The sequence below is a fragment of the Lissotriton vulgaris genome, chromosome 6 (assembly GCF_964263255.1).
Source record: "Lissotriton vulgaris chromosome 6, aLisVul1.2, whole genome shotgun sequence".
Taxonomy (NCBI): domain Eukaryota; kingdom Metazoa; phylum Chordata; class Amphibia; order Caudata; family Salamandridae; genus Lissotriton; species Lissotriton vulgaris.
Window position 1 is genome coordinate 1766155847 of NC_141694.1, and position 15618 is coordinate 1766171464.

Here is a 15618-nt window from a genome sequence, read left to right on the forward strand (position 1 = left end):
ACTCCTCAAATAGACAATTGGTGTTGGTTTTTCTGTTCAAAGAGTGTTTTTGAAAAATTGTTTTTACTTTTTTTTTCAACTGGAAGGAAGTGCCCCAGAGTCTCCATCTTCCTGTTCCTGTCCAGCAGGCTCCTTCCAGTGCTTTATCCATCTCCTGGTCACTTTTTATTTTGATTTGGAGCTAGAAGGGTCACTGTCTGTGTCTGCTGCATATACCATTGGATTTGTTAGGGTTTGTACAAGGAATATAGCTCAGCCTCACACTGTGCCACAAGAACATCTTATAGTAATGCTATGGTTGTGTACTTTGTGGAATAGTTGTTACAATTGCCTTTGTTTAAATATTAATATGCTCAGTGTAACGGGGTGTATAGGAGGGACCCTGCACGTGACCGCTCTGCACAGCCTGCGGCTCCCACACCCCCTCGGGACACAGCAAATAGCATGGGAGGGGTTGGTGATGTGTTACCTTTATCGCCTTCTGTCTCTCTCTCCACCTCGCAGGACATGGACTGGGCTGCATCTGTGACGGCAGAGGAGGACTGGCCCTTTAATTCCTGGACACTGCAAGGTGGGGAGGAGTCTACCGACTACGCGTTTCCGACAAAAGGTCGAGACCCGGAACCACAGGTGTGCTTGTACACCTGGAGGACGGAGGAGAGGAGGTCGGAGGAGCGGAACGAGCGGAACAGTCAGAGAGAGAGTTTGGAGAGCGAGACGGAGGAAGGAGGACGGCGGACACCATCAGAGGCCGGGGGAGTATCAGCGGAGAGCATACCAGCGGAGAAAACCCAGAGGAAAGCTGAGTCGGCGCCAGCTGAGGACGGGAGCAAGCCAGGAGGCCACCGTTCCTGTGAGCCGCCCAGCCACTCACCCAGGGGAGGTGCGTGGCTTGTACAGGTGCGTGACCGCTTGCGGGGCTGGGTTGGCGGTAAAGGTACTTTAGGTACTAAAGCAGGGGAGACCTAAGCCACGGTATACCCAATCCTGAGCACTACCATTCCACCCACGTAGTACTCTGTAAATAGTTGAGCACCGGTGTTATTCTCCCTCACTCCCTACCCCCCCTTTTTGATGATGCACTAGAGTACACAGTACTTACACTCGGTTCCTGTTTCTTTCCCTCTCTACCATCTGGGAGGGGCCAGAGCCAGCCGCGACGGACTCCGACGAAGAGCCTCCCCCAAGACCCTTGGAAGGACAGAGGAAGAAGAAGAAAGCCCCTAGACGGAGAAGGAGCCGTAGCAGATCGCCTCGGAGGCCCCCCTCAAGTAGAAGGAGTTGTACTGACCATCTACTGTCTCAAATAAACCCACAAGTAACCAAAACTAAGTTGTTGCCTATTACTGCCGCGCCCCCACTCGAGCCCCCTTTTACAGTGGTGGAGAATGCGGGCAGTGTGACACTCGATACAGAGATGGAGACGATCGTACAGCAGTTAATAAAGGGGCAGACCAATCTAGAGTGGGTGGCCGAGCAACAGCTCACCTCAGCACGCGAGGACAGAGAAATCTTTAAAAAAGCCCTAGCCGCTAGGGAGGAGTCCGCAGCGCAATGGGTGGAGCCGACTACTTCAACGGGGGGGCGGGAAGAACGCCCCATCCCCCATGGTTCCTCCGCAATCTCCCTACAAAAATACCAGCAAGGGGACGATCCGGACGCCTTCATGCTCAATTTCGAGCGAGCTGCCAGGGCCTGCGGATGGCCCATCAGTAAGTGGCCTTTCTTCTTGGCGCCCCTCCTGTCAGGAGAGGCGCAGGCGGCCTACCAAGTGGCCAACCCGAATGGGGACTCACCTTATCAAGAGGTGAAAAAGAATATTTTGGATCATTTAGGGCTAGACAACGAGGCCTATCGGCTACGATTCAGGAGAGAGAAAGGAGCACCGGGGGAGAACCCCAAAACATTGTTCGTCCGTTTAAAAATGGCGGCCGACAAATGGTTGACCCCGAATACCAGCATAAAGAATGAGATCATGGAAAAGATATACCTCGAGCAATATCTGGAGGCCCTTCCTTTTGCAACGCAGAGGTGGCTTAGACAACACCACAACCTGACGATTCAGGAGGCAGTGGATATGGCAACAACGTATTCCAGAGCACAGCCTCGCTCCATAGTCTGGGAGGCCGACCGGACCCACAAACCACCAGTGAAACCTGAACGGCGGCCTCCCCGCCCAGTGGAAACCGCCCCTAGACCAAAGACATGGAAAGCAGAGAACCCCGTCTCTTCGGGACCGCAATGTTTTGACTGCGGCAACTGGGGGCATATCGCCCGGTTCTGCCCCTCAAAGAAAACAGGAGAAGAGCCGATGGAGGTGGGATACCTGCCTCGCACCGTGCTATACTCGGCAGAAATGGGAAACGCATACAGAGTAAGTGTACAGGTGAATGGGTCCTCCCTTCAGGCTCTTCTGGACTCGGGCTGTAGGCAGTCTGTTATACAATCCTCCCATGTGGCCCAATCCCAATATCTACCTAATATGGTTGTCAATATACGGTGTGTTCACGGAGACGTGAAAGCATATCCCCTGGCCCAGGTACCCATACAACCCCTAAAAGGTCCAAGACAAGACATACGGGTGGGGGTACTCTCCTCCCTTCCAGAAGATTTAATCATAGGGACCGACAATCCCCGGTTCTTACACTGGTTCTCACAGAGCATAGGGCACCCGGGACCAGCAGAAGAAGCCACCAAATCAGCTCTACTGACCCATGGGTGTTGGACCGAAGTTTCAAATTTGCACAAAGTAACGACTCTACGTTATTGAACGCCTGGGAGCAGGCCCACCAGGGTTCCCTTCTGTCCAGGGACGGTTATCCCCGCTTTATCATCCGCAATGAGCTACTGTATCGGCAGGGAGGAAAGGACGACCCGGTACAGTTGTTAGTTCCACTCTCCTTCAGAGACCAAGTATTGTTCTTTGCCCACAGCCATTTAGTTGCAGGACACACCGGGGCCGAAAAAACGATCCAGAACATTCTACGGTTCTTTTATTGGCCAGGAATCTATCGCGATGCCAGCAAGTATTGCCAGGAGTGTCATGTGTGCCAGACAAAGAACATGTCTCGTCCTCCAGCGGTGCCCCTGCAACCGCTACCCATCATCGGAAAACTTTTCGAAAGAGTTGGAATGGACCTTATAGGTCCTCTCCCCAAAACAAGGAAAGGATTCCAATATGTCCTAGTGGTAGTGGATTATGCCACAAGATTTCCGGAAGCCTTCCCTCTATCTGCCACCACCACCAAACAAGTCGCGGATAAAATGATTGAACTGTTCAGCAGGGTAGGGTTCCCGAAGGAAATCCTGACAGACCAGGGAACCCCTTTCGTATCCCGACTTATGAAAGAGGTGTGCCGATGTCTGGATGTCCATCAGATACGCACGTCCGTCTACCACCCCCAGACGGATGGGTTGGTAGAACGGTACAACAGGACCCTGAAGACCACATTGAAGAAAATGATGGAGGTCAGCAATAACGAATGGGACCAGATCCTTCCCTTAGCCCTGTATGTCATAAGAGGTCAGAGACAGAGTAGCCTGGGCGTATCATCATTTGAGCTATTGTACGGACGGCAGCCTCGGTCCTTGATGGAGATGACTAAAGAAGCCTGGGAAAACGAGACGACAGACGAGACCTCATCCACCCTGGACTATGCCCATAATCTCAGAACACGCCTCAGCAAGTTAAGAGACCTTGCTTACACGCACCTAGAGACAAGCCAAAAACGGCAGAAAACCGCCTACGACAAAGGGAAGAAGTGGAGACACTTGAAGAGAGGAGACTGGGCTCTGGTATTATTGCCCTCCTCCACCCAGAAGTTCCGAGCCTCATGGGTTGGACCGTATGAAGTTGTCGGGACCATCGGCCAAACAACATATACCCTAAAAACCGGACCCCAGAAGACGCAGGCATACCATATAAACCTCTTAAAAAAATGGCTGGGCCCACCCCCTACGAACGTCCAAACGGCAACAACCGAGAAGGACCACCATACCACCCTACACCAACTAGTTATCAATGACGACCTCACCCACGAACAGACCACTGAATTACACCATGTACTGAGACAACATGAGGCGTCTTTTTCAGACCAACCCGGTAGGACCAAGATGGCCGAACACTGCATAAACACCCCTCCAGGAAGAACCATACAGATCCGAGCCTACAGAGTACCAGAAGCCAGAAGAACAGCCATTAAGAACGAGGTACAGGACATGCTAGACCTCGGAGTGATCCGTCCATCCAAAAGCCAATGGTCAAGCCCTATAGTCATGGTCCCCAAGCCCGATGGGAGTCGGCGTTTTTGCATGGACTTTCGCGCCCTCAATGAGATATCCGAATTCGACGCATACCCGATTCCGCGTGTCGACGAATTGATAGAACGTCTGGGCGACGCACGGTACATCACAACACTCGACCTGACCAAGGGTTACTGGCAGGTGCCCTTGAGAGAAGAGGACTGTAAGAAGACCGCCTTCAGCACTCATGAAGGGCACTATGAGTTTACTGTCCTCCCCTTCGGGTTGCACGGGGCCCCGGCAACATTTCAACGGCTCATGAACACCGTGTTGGCACCAGTATCATCCATGGCGTCAGCATATCTGGATGATATAGTCATCCACAGCAAAACCTGGGAAGAACATCTCCAACACCTACAACAGGTCCTGAGAGTACTACACCAAGCCGGACTACGAATCAATGCAAAAAAATCAAGGGTAGCATTTCAAAAGGTCAAATATTTAGGATACCTCCTAGGACATGGTTTGATCGAGCCCCAGATTGAGAAGGTGAGGGCTATCGCTGACACCCCCTTTCCATCCACACGCAAAGAGATGAGGGCATTTTTGGGGTTGGTGGGGTATTACAGGAGGTTTATCCCCGCTTTTGCCGAGATCGCAGCTCCTCTTACAGACTCATTACGATCACAAGGGAAGTCCAATACCCCCATCCCAAGAAATGAACGTATGACCACCGCCTTCAGTCACTTAAAACGGATTATCACCTCAGCCCCAGTGTTAAATTCCCCGGATTTCAGCTCCCCCTTCATATTGCATACCGACGCCTCAGACTATGGCATCGGGGCGGTGTTGTCCCAGAAGGGGGCGGATGGGCACGAGCATCCGGTAGTCTATGTGAGTCGTAAATTGTTTCCCAGAGAGTTGAAATATGCGACTATAGAGAAGGAGTGTTTGGCGGTACGCTGGGCCGTGGAAAAGCTAGCATATTACCTGGAGGGACACCCATTCGACCTGTACACCGATCACGCCCCATTACTCTGGATGGCGCGTAACAAATCGAATAATGCCAGGGTGATGCGGTGGTTCCTGGCCCTACAACCATTCCGGTTCACGGTTCATCATAAGAAGGGCACTGAGAACGTCAGTGCAGACTATCTCTCCCGTCACCCGCTCCCCGATCGGGAGCGTCCTAGGGGGGAGGTGTGTAACGGGGTGTATAGGAGGGACCCTGCACGTGACCGCTCTGCACAGCCTGCGGCTCCCACACCCCCTCGGGACACAGCAAATAGCATGGGAGGGGTTGGTGATGTGTTACCTTTATCGCCTTCTGTCTCTCTCTCCACCTCGCAGGACATGGACTGGGCTGCATCTGTGACGGCAGAGGAGGACTGGCCCTTTAATTCCTGGACACTGCAAGGTGGGGAGGAGTCTACCGACTACGCGTTTCCGACAAAAGGTCGAGACCCGGAACCACAGGTGTGCTTGTACACCTGGAGGACGGAGGAGAGGAGGTCGGAGGAGCGGAACGAGCGGAACAGTCAGAGAGAGAGTTTGGAGAGCGAGACGGAGGAAGGAGGACGGCGGACACCATCAGAGGCCGGGGGAGTATCAGCGGAGAGCATACCAGCGGAGAAAACCCAGAGGAAAGCTGAGTCGGCGCCAGCTGAGGACGGGAGCAAGCCAGGAGGCCACCGTTCCTGTGAGCCGCCCAGCCACTCACCCAGGGGAGGTGCGTGGCTTGTACAGGTGCGTGACCGCTTGCGGGGCTGGGTTGGCGGTAAAGGTACTTTAGGTACTAAAGCAGGGGAGACCTAAGCCACGGTATACCCAATCCTGAGCACTACCATTCCACCCACGTAGTACTCTGTAAATAGTTGAGCACCGGTGTTATTCTCCCTCACTCCCTACCCCCCCTTTTTGATGATGCACTAGAGTACACAGTACTTACACTCGGTTCCTGTTTCTTTCCCTCTCTACCATCTGGGAGGGGCCAGAGCCAGCCGCGACGGACTCCGACGAAGAGCCTCCCCCAAGACCCTTGGAAGGACAGAGGAAGAAGAAGAAAGCCCCTAGACGGAGAAGGAGCCGTAGCAGATCGCCTCGGAGGCCCCCCTCAAGTAGAAGGAGTTGTACTGACCATCTACTGTCTCAAATAAACCCACAAGTAACCAAAACTAAGTTGTTGCCTATTACTGCCGCGCCCCCACTCGAGCCCCCTTTTACAATCAGTAAGGCTCCATTGTTTCTTACTAAAAGCTTAGTGGATCATTGTATTTACTTATGCTTGTTTTATGTTGCCCCAGTCATCTGCACTAAAGTCTGGTTACAAACATTGCACTTGCCGTGCTTGTTTCTAATATGAGAATTCAGGGAGCATTTGTGTAAAGTTCACGCTGTCAAGCCAAGAACTAATTTTCATAAACTGCATCTGTCTGGTTAAGCAGTTAAAACTCCAACTGCAGAACCCCACCCTTCAAGAACTCTATAAAGCCCTTGAAACCCAATCACTTGTGCTTGCACTCGTTATCCCTCTTACTCACCTGGATTCCAGTCTCGTCTCCGCATCCTTCCTGCAGTTAGAGTATTGCTTCTTCGATGCTTCCATTCCTGTTTGGGTCTCCATGGCTACGCCAACGCGGTGATTCCTCTTTCCGGTCCCGATTCCTTTCTGCTCCGACCTGAAACACAAAACAAAAAAGAAGTTCAAGTAAGGTTATCGTGTGAATGATTGGAAGCACTTTCAAAGGGATTAAGGGATTTACGAACTTGATTTTATAATTACTTTAGTTTGGATTCAATGCATTTGGTCTACCAAAAGCGATTCAAGGGTTTGAAAGGCAAGACGCTGTCATCGTTTTAGCGCGCATAAACAAAAAAGGATCTTTGAGAATAAATATACTTTTACGAATACTCACCTTGGAATATCGAAACTTTTCCCAAAACTTTGGTGCAATGAAGGGCAGCAGCTGTGCCTATAAAGGAACAAGAGCAAGAGAAGAAGACAATAATGAAAAAACATTTCAAGACTCATTCATATGTTTTAAGAGACACTATATATTGATATTGAAGATTGTTATCAGTAAGTTAGAGACAAGCAGCACATTATACTATGAGCAATGATTTGGTGCATATATATTGAATATTATTCTTTTATTTCTAGATCTAGTCAGAAATATAGTTTAGGCTGCATTTTTTAAAGAACACTGTTCTGGTGAAAATTACCACAAGTACTGAAATGTATTTTTCCTAATGATAATATTTAATAGATAGACAGAATAAGAATAGTCTATGAATACAAGTTAATGTTTCATTTGTGATTTTAAATAGATGTCAGCTCAGACACGCAAGAGTACCTGAAACTCTGAACAAAAGAAAATAGAGGCGTCAAGTGAAGTTGAAACCAGTGGAGTGTTTCTTTTTGTTTATTATTTTGTCCCATTTTCCCCCTTCCCCTGTAGATCTATTCTTGTCAGACTGTGTTGTGAATTCAGTCCAACAGGTATAGGTTTTTAGGGGCAGGAGGGAAATAACGTCTCATCTCTCAAGTTGAACAACCTGGATTTCAGGTGAGTGAAGGTTTAACAGAAGCGCAAGCCTTCACAGCAATTTAAGTTCTCCTTGAGAGATATGGACTTGGAAGAAGACAGGATAGATGGCCAAGCCATGGCCCATGCTCTAGTTGAAGATGTAGAGAGGAATAAGTCAGAAACCTTGATGTTACAACAAATGCAGTTAGAAATAGATAAGTTAAAACATGAAAACTTGACATTGCATCAGGAGGTTGTACGATATAAACCTAGAGAATCTTTATGGGAAACCCCTTTTTCCTCCACTTTAAAAAGTTCTGCAGAAACAGGAGCCAGGACTAAGACCTCAAATACGTTCATGGCATCGGAAGCAACTGCGTCGCCAGTACAAGTCACAGTGGCAGTTCCAAATGTTGTGCCTTTATCTGCACCAGAACGTTTCTTTGGAGATAGTAACAAGTTTAATATTTTTATTAGTCAGTGTCAATTACACTTAATTTGTAAACCACAATTGTTTCCTACTGATGCAACTAAGGTGGCTTTTGTGCTTTCTTATTTAGGGGGTACTGTAGCTAACTGGTCCATCCCATATATTGACAGAGATGATCCCATGTTTCATAATTGGCCAATGTTTAAGAGAACTATGACAAAATTGTTTGCTAAACACACTTATGTTCAAGCCAGTGATAACGAGTTACTCAACTTGAAGCAAGGAAGCAATGATCTGTTAACTTACGTAACCACATTTAATAGGTTATTAACTGAGACTCAGTGGCCAGAAGAGAAACGCACTTCCTTATTTTATAGAGGTTTGCAAGATAATTTAAAAGATGCTCTGGCTCACATTGTGGAATTACCTGATGACTGTTCGGACTTTGTAGATCTGGTGGTAAAGTTAGGTCACTGTTTAGGAGAGAGAAAGGGGATAAGTCAAGAGTAGAGGCCAGATTCTCCGTAATGAAACATGACAAGAAAGAGTCCGATAATAAGGCATCAGAACCAGAACCTATGCAGATAGGAACCATTAAAGGGCTTTTGACTAGTGAAGAAAAAGAAAGAAGGCAAAAATTAAGTTTGTTTATATTGCGCCCGATCGGGACATTTTGCCAAAGATTGTCCCATAAAGCCCAAAATACCTAAAAAGACAAATGCCTTAGTGATGAGTCCACCGGACCAGAAAAACTAAACCACTCGTCAAGAACGGAGATCACTTGTACGAGTAATTAAAAGTCCCAGGTCTCCCAATATCTAGCAAACACAGTGACCTGTATTCCTCGACATTTTGTTATTCAGGTCATTTTAATTATCAGTACTCAACTGCGACATTCTGTACCAGTCTTACTGTATTCTGGAGCTACGGGTAACTTTGTGAATATTAAGTTAGCTCAAAAATTACATATTCCTACAGAGTGGGAAACACAACCAGAATCAGTTTGTGCAGTTGATGGTTCAGCATTATCTTCAGGATTGATAACAAAAAAGACTTGTCCTAATACTATGGTATGTCAAAATGGTCATACTGAAATAATAAGTTTTGATTTAATTGATACACCTACATTTGGTCTTATTTTAGGTGTACCTTGGTTGACAACACATAATCCTAAAATAAATAGGACCCTACGAACAGTAACCTTAGATTCCTCTCATTGTCAAGCATGTTATCAAGAAGCACATAATGATTCCATGACTGTTGTACATTGTGCCAATACAATACCAGCATCGCCTAGAGTTCCGCTCGAGTATCAAGAATTTCAAGATGTCTTTGACCCAGTGAAAGCTAGTATGTTACCACCACATAGATCATATGATTGTCGTATAGATTTAATTGCTGGGGCTCTACTACCTAGCAGTAGAGTTTATGCTCTTTCAGAAGAAGAAACAAAATACTTGAACTTATGTAGATGAACTATTGGCATCAGGTTTCATTCGACACCCAACGCCCCCTGTTTCTTCGCCACTATTTTCATTCCTAAACGTGAAGGTGGCTTGCGCGCATGTATAGACTATCGCGGATTAAACAAAGCTACAATTAAAAATAAATATCCTTTGCCATTAATTCCAGTTCTCCTTGACCAACTACGCCATTCAACTATATACAGCAAGTTAGATTTACAAGGGGCTTACCATTTAGTCCGAGTCAAAGAGCATGATGAGTGGAAAACAGCTTTCCGAACCAAATTTGGTTTGTCTGAGTACACCGTCATGCCCTTTGGCTTGTGTAATGCCCCTGCGGCCTTTCAATATTTTATCAGTGAAGTATTGAATGAGTTCCTTGATATTTGTGTAATAGTTTACATAGATGATATACTCATCTATTCTAAGACCAATGGAAAAGCATACACATCAAGTAAGAGCAATCCTTGCCAAATTACAAGAAAACCAATTATTTGCAAAATTAGTTAAATAATGCATCTTTAATACAGACACCTTAAAGTTTCTTGGATATTGTCTATCCCCAGCAGGAATCATGATGGATCCAAAAAAAGTGAGCGCTATAGAGGATTGGCCAGAACCCACATCAGTAAAAGAAGTGCAGAAAGTGTTGGGCCTTGTCAACTCCTATAGACGATTTATAACTCATTTTGCAGAGACAGTGGTGCCCATTACTAAACTTTTACAGAGAGGACAAGTATTCTCTTGGACAGATCAGGCAGCCCAAGCTTTTGCTCAGTTAAAAAAGAAATCAACTTCTGCACCTTTATTAAGACATCCAGATCCGGATCTTCCTTTTTTGTAGAAGCAGATGCTTCACAAATGGCAGTTGGAGGAGTTCTCTCACAAAGAGATTATCCGGATGGACAGTTACATCCTGTAGCATTTTATTCTGAAAAAATACTCCCCGCCGAGCAGAATTACACAGTGGCAGAGAGGGAACTCTTAGCAAGTAAGTTAGTTTTCACACCATCTGATGGGAGCAAAATATCCTGTAACCATAATTATGTGACCATAAGAACTTACAATTTTTTAGTTCTGTAAAGGCACTCACAAGTCATCAAATGCGATGGTTAAAGTTTTTTGGTGCTTTTGATTTTGTGATTACTTATAGGCCAGGGTCACAACAAGTATAATCAGATATTTTATCAAGATATGGTTACAATACTGAATCTAAGAAAGATGCAACAGGTCCTCCTATCATTCCTCCACAGACAATTTTGGCCCCAGTTCAACAAAACAATTTCATGAGGTTAGTTAAATCAGAAAATCTTAAGTTAAATGCACAAGAATGGCTAAAACATTCCAAGAATTCAATCCAAGAGGGTTTATTCTATCATAACTCTTTATTATATCTATCAACCATTGAATTACAAAAAACAGTGTTCGCATGGCATCATGATTCAACCTTAGCAGGTCATCCAGGATATCAGAAAACTCTAGAAAATTGTAAGAAACATTTTTGGTGGTTATCAATGATCACAGACGTTCAAAATTATGTAACAGCCTGTCCTATTTGTACTAGAAATAAATCTTCACATAAAGCCCCAACTGGATTTCTGCATCCCTTATCAACCCCTCCAACTCCTTGGCAGATTTCATTTCTAATTTGCCTGTAGCAAATAAGTATACAACTATTTTGGTAGTCGTGGTTTATTTATCTAAAATAGCACATTTCATACCTCTACACAAACTCCCAACTGAAGTAGAATTTGCTAACATCTTTATCAAAGAAATAGTGTGTTTGCATGGCTTGCCGACCAAAATTGTGTCCGATAGAGGTAGCCAATTTACTTCTAAATTTTGGATAAATCTGTGTAAAAAATTACAGGTGGACATAGCTCTTTCCACAGCCTTCCATCCAGAAACCGATGGTCAAACGGAAAGAACAAATCAAACATTACTACAAACACTATGTTGCTTAATGGCTGAATTTACCAGTGAATGAGATAAAGCATTGCCACTAGCAGAATTTATTTATAGTAACAATGTACATTCAGCTAAACAATGTACACCATTTTATTTTCTAAATGGTTATCATCCAAGAGCGTTACCCATAACGATAACTTCTTCTTTTACAGCAGCTGTCACAGAACGTCTCAATCACTTATTAGACATTCAAGAAAAGGCAACAAGACATTTAAATAATTACAAAGAAGTAATGCAAAAACAAGCAGATAAGCACAGAAATGTTGCTCCAGATTATCAAGTTGGAAATAAAGTTTGGCTTTCTACCAAAAATTTAAATATGATAGGTCCCTGAAAATTACAATGATGTTATGGTAGGGTGTTAAAATATCGATTACAAAAATATAGCTGACATAAATATCGTTGTAAAAATATCGTTTACAAAAATATCGACACCCTATACTTAAACAGGTAAGTACATAAATATCGACTCCAAAATATTGTTGTAATTAATATAGATGTAAAAAATATCGACTTTTTAAAATAATTAAAATTACATTAAATAATAAATAAATATAAGTACTATTAACAAAATACATGACATTACTTTTATTTATTAACTATTTCAAAAAAAATTACTACACTTTTTAATTATAAACTTAATAAATGTGGACATATAAATTAATTTTACACATTACTTTATATAACAACAATAATACATACATATAATTAAAATATACAATATATTACTAATTAAAACATTTGATAGCGTAGGAGTAAAAATTACTATTCCCACTCCAGAGGGTGCAACAGTAGGGAAAACTGACCCTGGACTCAAAAAATATCCCTTTAGCCAAGAACTGAAAACTGACCCTGAACCCTAAAAATACCCCTTTACCCAAAAACCCAAAACTGACCCTGAACCCTAAAAATACCCCTTTACCCAAAAACTGAAAACTGACCCTGAACCCTAAAAATACCCCTTTACCCAAAAACTGAAAACTGACCCTGAACCCTAAAAATACCCCTTTACCCAAAAACAGAAAACTGACCCTAAACCCTCAAAATACCCCTTTACCCAAAAACTGAAAACTGACCCTGAACCCTAAAAATACCCCTTTACCCAAAAACATTTTCACTAAAAAATCCTGTACACACACCTAAAATTATTTAAATAATTAACATAATTAATTACATAATTATTATTCAATTAACTAATTGAAATTAATTATTATTTATTACACTATTTATATTCATTTAAAACATTAATTAATCTATTATTACATTATATTTAAATTACTTCCCACCCTACTCCCCTATAAACCCACAACCCGCTACGGAACTATTAATACTAAATTCAACTTAAAATACATTATTAAATAATAATATACTACTAAAAATACTACTTTGACTACAAATATTCATTAAAAACACTACATTACTTATAATTATTTAAAAAACGATATTATTGTAAACTATGTTTTTGTAAACAATATTTATTACAACTATATTAATGTTAACGATATTACTTACCTGTCTGTCGATATTCTGGTCAGACGATATTTTTGTCATCGATATTTCTTCCTGTAGATATTTTTGCAGCGATATTTAGGTTAGTCGATATTTTTACGACGATATTCCTGCTCTGTACCGATGTTATATTGGACCATTTACCATAAATCGAATTATAAATCCAGTTACAGTACAGTTAGATTTACCTTCTGAATATTCTATGCATCCCACCTTTCATGTCTCCTTGTTAAAACCTTACAATCCTGAAACAAGATCTGAACCTCTACCCCCACCTATCCCTATTGATGGAAATTTAAAATATGAGGTACAATGTATTTTAGATGCTAAAAGAATTCATGGTAAACTGTATTATCTGATAGCTTGGAAAGGCTATCATGCTGATGAGAATTCTTGGGAACCAGCATCTTTCGTTCACGCGCCTAGATTGATGAGACCGTTACATTTGAGATTTTCACAGAAACCCCACCCTGTAGGACGGCCTTTGAGGGGAGCGACTGTTAGGGTTTGTACAATGAACATAGCTCAGCCTCACACTGTGTCATAAGAACATCTTGTAGTCATGCTATGGTTGTGTACTTTGTGGAATAGTTGTTACAATTGCCTTTTTTTAATTAATAATCTGCAGAATATCAGTAAGGCTCCATTGTTTGTACTAAAAGCTTAGTGGATCATTGTATTTACTTATGCTTGTTTTATGCTGCCCCAGTCATCTGCACTAAAGTCTGGTTACAAACATTGCACTTGCCTGTGCTTGTTTCTAATATGAGAATTCAGGGTGCATTTGTTTAAAGGTCACGCTGTCAAGCCAAGAACTAATTTTCATAAACTGCACCTGTCTGGTTAAGCAGTTAAAACATGTGAGCCACGTTTCTCCTCCCTCTCCAACTGAAGAACCCCACCCTTCAAGAACTCTATAAAAGCCCTTGAAACCCAATCACTTGTGCTTGCGCTCGCTAGCCCTCTTCCTCACCTGGATTCCAGTCTCGTCTCTGTGATCTCTTCTTTGATGCTTCCATTCCTGTTTGGGTCTCCATGGCTACGCCAATGCGGTGAATCCTCTTTCCGGCCTGATTCCTTTCTGCTCCGACCTGAAACACAAAACAAAAGAGAAGTTCAAGTAAGGTTATCACGTGCATGATCGGAAGCGCTTTCAAAGGGATAAGGGTATTTATAAACTTGTTTTCATAATTACTTTAGTTTGGATTCAATGCACTTGGTCAATCAAAAGCGATTCAAGGGGTTTAAAGGCAAGACGCTGTCATCGTTTTGGCGCGCATAAACAAAAAACGATCTTTGATTATAAATATTCTTTTACGAATACTCACCTTGGAATACTGGAACTTTTCCCAAAATTTTGGAGCAATGAAGGGCAGCAGCTGTGCCTATAAAGAAACAAGACTAAGAGAAGAGGACAATTATGAAAAATATTTCTAGACTCATTCATCTGTTTTAAGAGATGCTATATATTCATATTGAAGATTGTTATTAGTAAGTTAGAGACAAGAAGCACATTATACTATGAGCAAAGATTTGGTGCATATAGTGAATATTATTCTTTTATTTCTCGCGATCTAGTCAGAAATATAGTTTAGGCTGCATTCTTTAACGAACACTGTTCTGGTGAAAATAACCACAAGCACTGAAAAGTATTTTTCCTAATGATAATGTTTAATAGATAGACAGAATAAGAATAGTCTATGATTACAAGTTAATATGTTTCATTTGTGATTTTAAATAGATGTCCATTCACAGACGCAAGAGTACCTGAAACTCTGACTTTGTATTTGAGATTTCACAAGTAAGTTGAAAAACTGTTATTTGTTTAATTGGGGCCATGCACCTGGATTTATTTTTATTTGTACTTTTAATCGATTTTTTTAATTTATTGTGGTGGGTGGCCTGTAGTTTCAGTAGGGGCTAGGTTTTTCTTTGTAAGTATTTTTTTTTCTTTTATAAAGGACAAATGTTGAACAGTTCACTACATTTTCTCCATGTTTTTTTTAAATAAATTTGCAATATTGATGTCATTCACTATGTGAACTAGTCTATCAGTAGGCCTTCCAGCCAGTCGGCCCAGTGCTAGTCATGGGGTGCATGAAACAACTGTTTCTGTGGTGTCTGTTGAATTTGAAACATCATTTAGGCCATGGATGGATTTGGATTTCAATACAAATAATGTGTTTTTTTGGTGTTATTTCAAGTTTTCCCCCTGTAAACAGTGTTTAGGTAGGGTAAGGCCTTTGGAGGATGTGTGTTGTTTTTGCCCTGTTAATTTTTGTTTTTGGCATTGCTGAATTAATGGTGTGTTCCCTGTGTGTGTGTGTGTGTGTGTGTGTTTGCCATAGACCAACATTTGGCTTTGTTCCCCATGCCATGTGACCATTTTGTATAGTCCGTGTCCATAGGCCTGCATGTGTTCTTTGTATTCCAGGTCTCCTGCTTCTTGGTGTGACCATGTGGCTGGTGGCCATTATGT